Genomic DNA, 6,690 nt, shown 5'->3' on the forward strand with positions numbered 1-6,690 from the left:
CTGCAATAAATATATCTACCTACTTTTAAGGGCTCAGGGAGTGTGCAGAGATGCTAAGGAGACATTGAGGTAGCTGACTGGGGATAAGGGATGTCATCTGTAAAACAATAATAAAAATTGTTCCAGTGTGGGTAGCTGTGTTAGTCCATTGCAGCAAAAATGAATGGGAGTTTTGTGGCACCTTAAAGACCTACCAATTTTTTCCCCCAGTGTAAACTTTCATGGCAAAGTGAAAGTTTTTGCTAGAATAACATTTTTCTTAGGCTTTTACTCCTGATTATCTATAAAAAGAAGGACACCAAACTCCTTGCCTGGCGTCATGAAAATGCCATGTAAAAAGCTTAACATAGATGGTTGGTGAATGGCAGTCCCATTTTAACTTTTCTGTGATTGTCCCGAGATTAACAAAGCAAAAGGTGGAAGTGGAAGGGGGCATCTTTTCTATTGTTTGTCAGTTTTACTAAAACAAATTCAGGGTGGATGTATAGTTGATCCTAACGAAGGAAGTGCAAAGCTTTACAAAACTGAAGGAAGTAACAGGAACAAAGGTTGCAGTCTTATACACTAATTTACCTGAAAATGAGCCCAACAATGTAGCAGGGCCTATTTCTAAGTGTGCATGCATAGGCTGCATAAAGAACAGAAAACGAGGAAATTCTTGTGTGTGAACTAGTAGTCTTGCTGGCATTTATTCACTTTAAAAAAGAAACTGTGGCAGGAAGATATGCCATCGCTAATGCATCAGAAGAACATAAAGCATCTGAAAATGATATAAGCATGGGAGGCAACTGTGTAGCAAATCATTCATATCACCAATAGATTCCTGTGTCATTTGTGAAACTGCCATTCTGAGGACAAATGCCGATGTAATGAATATACAGTTGTGGTTTCCAAGGTGAAAAAATATTGTGAATTGAAAAAAAGGCAGCATCTTGCAGAAGAAACTTTGCAGACTCTTTAAGTCTGCCGTCTTGGTGGAACATATGTGAACTACCATAGCTACCTTTATTATGCTATAGTCTGATAATCTGGAAAAGAGACTGAGGTTCCATGAAGCCTCATTTGAATTCCAGTGGAATCTGCAGTGCAATTCCAGTGGAATCTAATGGAAGCTTTAGAGTTGCAGAAAAATTAAACAAATGCCACAACATGGTACACAGTCAGTAGATAGTGTTTCCCTCCCCCCATGATATTCCCCAGTTGAGAATTTCCCTTTGGAGTGTAGTTAACTTTCTATAGTCATTCCATGCTCTCTGCTGTAGCTTTTGTTTGCTGGTGCTTTGGCTTGTCGGGTTGTTGGCCTGTACCTTTAAAAAAAATGTCATTAACAGTACCATCCTAAGCAAAGTGACCCCCTTCTTAAATCAATTGAAATCACTGTAAGAGTGCTGGGATGGCAGTTTTGTGTTGGCTGGTGCTGGAATGACATGAGTTTGTTGTAACTTCCTGACAAAGTGGTCCCTCAGTGGAACAGGTTTCCTTGGGAGGTGGTGGGCTTTCCTTCTTTGAAAGTTTTTAAACAGAGGCTAGATGGCCACCTGACAGCAATGCAAATTCTGTGAACCTAGGCAGATCAAGAGTGGGAGGGCAGGAAGGGTTACATCAGTAGTTAGTTTTTGTGGCCTCTTCTTGCATGCTGATTGCCACTTTGGCGTAATGGTAATGTTGATTGCCACTTCGGGGTCAGGAAGCAATTTTCCCCAGGCCAATTGGGCTAGGGATCCTCCTGACACTGTTTTGCCCTCTTCTGGGCATGGAGCAGGGGGTTGCTGGGGGTGTGTGGGGGAGGTAGTTGTGAATTTCCTGCATTGTGCAGGGGGTTGGGCTGGATGACCCTGGAGATCCCTTTCAACTCTATGATTCTATTTCATTGCTGATATTGTATAATTTTTACGCGTTTTATGCAGTGTTCAGTTGATGTTCTTGAATCTTGTCTATGCCAACTTTTCCTCTGCTATGAAATCTGATTTTCTCATAGGCACTACATGTTCAATAAGGCCAGCTTATGCTTCTGTGTTCATAACAAGGAGGACAAGAGAATGGGGAGGGGGGAAAGCCCCATGTTTCAGTTCCACCTGTAGAATTTTATTGTTTGGCAGTTGCTGAGGCTCAATGGTAGAGCATCTGCTTTGCATGCAAAAGGTCTCAGGTTCAGTCCAGTTAAAATGACCAGGCAGTTGGTGATGTGAAAGACCTCTAGCCTAGAGAACCCCTCTCATTCAGAATTAATAATATTGGCCTTGATGGTCCAGTGGTCTTACTCGTCATAAGGCAGCTTCATGTGTTCATGTCATACAAATGCTCAATATTCTCTGTCACCAATCTGTAGCCCAAGACAGTGATGGACTGGCCCTTTGCCTTACAAGAAAAGTTCTTTGTGGGCTGCTGTTCTAGAAGTACAGTGGCAGCCAGGAACAAGCTGAGCGAAGTGGCCTCAGCAGTAGTGACTTTGCTGTAGGGGTTGTTTGGTCCAGCAACAATGGCAACAAGTTCTGTGGGTGAGCCTATAGCCCTTCCTTGTCATCATCTCTGTCACAGACTCAAAACACATGAGACAAAATACCTAGATTCAACTCGTGTTCTCTTACCTAAAGGTGTGCCGGGAAGTGTAGGCGTCCTTGCAGCTTAAAGTTTAGCATTTACAGTGCAGGCGTCCTTGCAGCTTAAAGTTTAGCATTTACAGTGCAGGCGTCCTTGCAGCTTAAAGTTTAGCATTTACAGAGCAGCGAGGAGGGAAGTGCAGGCGTGGGGCGCCTTTCCTCCTACTCTCAAGGTGCATCACGGCATTTTCTCTTCCCCTCACCCGGCCTGGCCCTGCAGAGCGATGCCTGGCTGCACCGGGAGACTTTAAGCTGCAAGAACCCCCACACCTGCACCTGCACTTCTCCCTGCTGCTCTGTAAATGCTAAACTTTAAGCTGCAAGGATGCCTACACTTCCCGACAAAACTTTAGATAAGAGAACACGAGTTGAATCTAGGTATTTCATCTCATGTGTTTCGACTGTCCCAGTTCTGAGCCAAGAGACCAACACTGTAAAGACCACTTGGTTCAGTTTATTAATGTCCTAGTCCACTCTGTCCTAGAACAATAAGATGCCAGTTTTATTATTTGTTCTAGCATATAGATCCTGTGATGTTTTGAAACTGATGGCTAGGATTCCAAGAGCCACAGCATGGCTTTTGTTTTCCTTTTCAGACATCCCACAAAACTATTTTGAAATTCTCCTCAGTTTGTAAAGTGGTTTGTCATATGGTGTGACGTATGTATGTCTGGTGGCAGGGCTCCTTCTCAAGAAAACTCCAGGCTCCACCCCTGCTAGGTGCAGAGAACTAGGTGCTTGGATCTTTGGATCCTGTCCAATATTAATGGGCTCCAAGGGTATGACTCCAGGCTCAGACTAATGCAGCATTGATCCCATTCATCATGTCCAATATGAAAGAGTCTGACAGGGACACACCCAGAATTGGAATTGAAGAAACCCTATTTCCAGGACTGTACTCATTACAGATGAGCTTAATGGAAGAAGTATGTTCTTCTTAGTGTGCTGGAAGGGCTCGGATGTTGTTTGGGAAACTATCTTATCAGCGGCCTTTTTTGCACACTTCAATTAACACTCTCAAACAGGGAGTGGAGGGAGTTTCTGTAGTTTCATTCAGAGGCTGTAGCATAGACTCAGGAGTACTCCAGGTGGCTCTGCAGCCGCCAGCAAACCTTACAGGAGCTGTTAAACCAGCAAAGTTTCCAAGGTTCTGCAGGCTGATAGAAGAAGCTGGGATCCCTGTCAGAAGAAGGATTCTTAGGCTAGAGTAAATTTTGCTGAACAGAGTGCTAGACTACAGTCTAGCCTGTCAACAGGTTTTAAGTGCCTTCCCCCTTCCTTAAATCTAAACAGTGTAAGGGAAGTACATGCTATATCAAATATTGCTAATGACTTGTCCTGGCTCCTGTTAAGAGCTACTACACCTCATCTGGAAGAGACTGGAGAGCAGTGGACTCTGGTCTGCTTGTTTTATGTTCCTTTGTCGCCTCTGCCCTTCTGAGAAGGACCTTTGTGGGCAAGGGACCTTGACAGGGTTCCTGCAACAGGTCCAGGTCATCGGAAGGTGTCACTGAGATGCAGGGCCTTCCAGGTGGTTCCTAGTTTGTTGGCTCTCTGGGGGTGGGGTCCACAACTGGTTGCCGTGGCCAGATCACAGAATCCATCTGAGGAACACTTAGAGGGGCCTGTGCCTCAGAGGTCTCAGGGCATGAGAGGGACTTTAGCATACAAAGTGTCTGCCTCAGTGGAAGGGGAGCAAACCGCAACAAGAAGGGAGAATAAAAAGAATGAATACCTGAAAGGGGAAGGGAATTACAGCCTTACCAGCCCTCCTTATCCTCCTGTGGCTCTGGAACCTCCAGTCATGGAAAACCTGGTAGGCATCAGGTCATGCAGTAGAGGGTGCCATGGTGCCCATGGGCATCACGTTGGGGAACCCTGGCCAATACAATATTAGGCAAGCCTGGCAGTTTAAAAGATGTAATTAATGTTTTTCAGGTGATTATCCCTACTGCTTGTATGAAAGAGAACATATGTTTACTGATTTCTAAACTATTGAGGAGTGAAGTTTAAATCACAATACATATACAAAAAATAGAACATTGTGAATTCACTGAATTGGCTGTACAGAGCTGCTTAAGTCAGAAGAAGGATTCTTAGGCTAGAGTAAATTTTGCTGAACAGAGTGCTAGACTACAGTCTAGCCTGTCAACAGGTTTTAAGTGCCTTCCCCCTTCCTTAAATCTAAACAGTGTAAGGGAAGTACATGCTATATCAAATATTTACAAGCATGATTCCAATAAAAACAACTCCTGCACAAAACTATGAATTTGTTTGAACATAACATTTAAAGCACAACTGATTTCCTTCCCCTATCACATATTTCAGTTCAAATATTGGTTACTCTAGGGACACAAATCTACGAGCATTACTTTTAATGTTTGATTACTAAATGTAAGTCAAAATAAACATGCTAAATCAGATCACTATCAGTTTAGGTCACTGGATAATTTTCTGATTCTAATTGTTCCAGAAAATCCACATCACGGATGGGCACCATGTTAGAGATCACTGGCTTTGCTCATTCCCTAGAGACTTGGGCATTGGACCTGGGACCGTGTGCCTCCTCTCTGTCTTACTCACATTTTCAGGGAGCCTTTTTCAGAAGCATGGTCTACCCAGAGCAGGACTGTGTAACTGTTTGCAACAGAGGTAATCATAGCTGATTACTGGAAAGTAGAGGGATCCTTCTTGTCACCAGCAGAGCCCTGGCATAGTACTGTAAATCAGAGCCTGTTATACAATCTGCTTTTATATACTAGCTAGCAAAAAGTCCCAATGTTCTGAGTTTATGATCCAGAAGTAAACACCACACAGAAAGTCATTTGTTGAGGTAGATGGGGGAAGTACAAACACCAGATTGCTTTCCTAAACTAGAATGAAATTAGGGTTTGTTTTTTTTTATATTGCATCATTTTTCAGTTGGTTTGGAATCTGTATTCCTAGCATGTTACGTTTTATAGCTTCCAAACAGACATGCCAAACATCTTTCACATCCCAGCTTCATCACTTTAAATACTTCCACTGCATTAACTGTTCACATTTTTTGTTATTGGGCTGTATCAGTTTCCTATGCCAAGCCAAAGTCCCTTCAGCATGCAATGCTTTGTGATCTATAGCCAACAGTGTCATCCTATACGGAGTTACTCTGGCCTATGCCCATTGAAATCAATGAGTTTAGACTGGAATCACTTGACATAGATTTTCATTGTATACCCCTATATGACTTGTGCAGGGGACTTGCACAGATGCTTTGGAACCTAAGTAAAGATACATGGTTCTGTTTCTGGTATGACCTTTCCATTGGAGTTAGCAAGTGGTATCTGTTTTCTAAGAATTAATACAGCTTTTGTCAGTATGCATTTTTAATGGTTACAATTAAAGCATTAACTTTTGCCGCCTTTTTGCTGCAGTTAATTCAGTAATCATGCTGCTTCCTGGTTATTTCTAGTGTAGAATGTTGCAGGTGAAATGTGCATTAAATCAACACCACACAACACTTCCAAATGTTGATCTCTTGGAAATGTAATAAATATAGTTCTAAGATCCACAATAATATACACAGGCAAATGACTAGGGACTTTAAAAAACAATCCTAAATAGGTCTACTCAGAATCCTACTCAAGTCTGTTAAAGTGAACTTACTCTCATGATATGGCTCTTAGGATGGCATTGTTACTGTAATGGAGCATGCATGTTATTTGTATGCAGAAGGTTCAAACCTCAGTCTTTTACATCTCCAGTTAAAGAATCTTTAGCCGGTGTTTCTTATGAGACTGTGAGGAGCAGCTGTCGCTCAGAGTGGACAATACCGTGCTAGCTGGGACAATGGTCCATCTTGGTATATGGCAGTTTCATATGTTCAGCTACTGTACAGTGTCAGCTAATGTATGTTTACTTACTGATTTCAGTACTGTGTCAAGTAAGGGTGCTTACATTAAACAGAGATTAACATGGAATCCAAAACTTGCATTCTAATCCCATCCATAGGCTTACCGTTTGCCTGGTTATGGTGGGCAAGCTCACAGGGATTTGATCCGTGGCCTGCCACCACACCAAGTGACGGTGGGAGGAAAAAAGGGGGGGGCTG

Source organism: Eublepharis macularius, chromosome 6 (assembly GCF_028583425.1).
Source record: "Eublepharis macularius isolate TG4126 chromosome 6, MPM_Emac_v1.0, whole genome shotgun sequence".
In the NCBI taxonomy this organism is placed as follows: domain Eukaryota; kingdom Metazoa; phylum Chordata; class Lepidosauria; order Squamata; family Eublepharidae; genus Eublepharis; species Eublepharis macularius.